Raw genomic sequence first — 234 nt, 5'->3', positions numbered from 1 at the left:
AACCGGGAGAGAGGGAACCGGGGGGAACCGGGAGAGAGGGAACCGGAAGAGAGGGAAGCAGGAGGGAGGCAACTGGGAAGGAACCGGGAGAGAGGGAAGTGGGGAGGAAACCGGGAAGGGAAAACCGGGAGGGAAAAGCGGGAAGGGAAAAACGGGAAGGGAACAAACTGGGAAGGAACCGGGAGGGACGAACCGGGAGAGAGGGAACCGGGAGAGAGGGAAGTGGGGAGGAAA

This window comes from Chaetura pelagica, unplaced genomic scaffold (assembly GCF_000747805.2).
Source record: "Chaetura pelagica isolate M959 unplaced genomic scaffold, ChaPel_1.0 scaffold2618, whole genome shotgun sequence".
NCBI lineage: Eukaryota > Metazoa > Chordata > Aves > Apodiformes > Apodidae > Chaetura > Chaetura pelagica.
Note: the sequence above shows the minus strand (reverse complement) of the source record.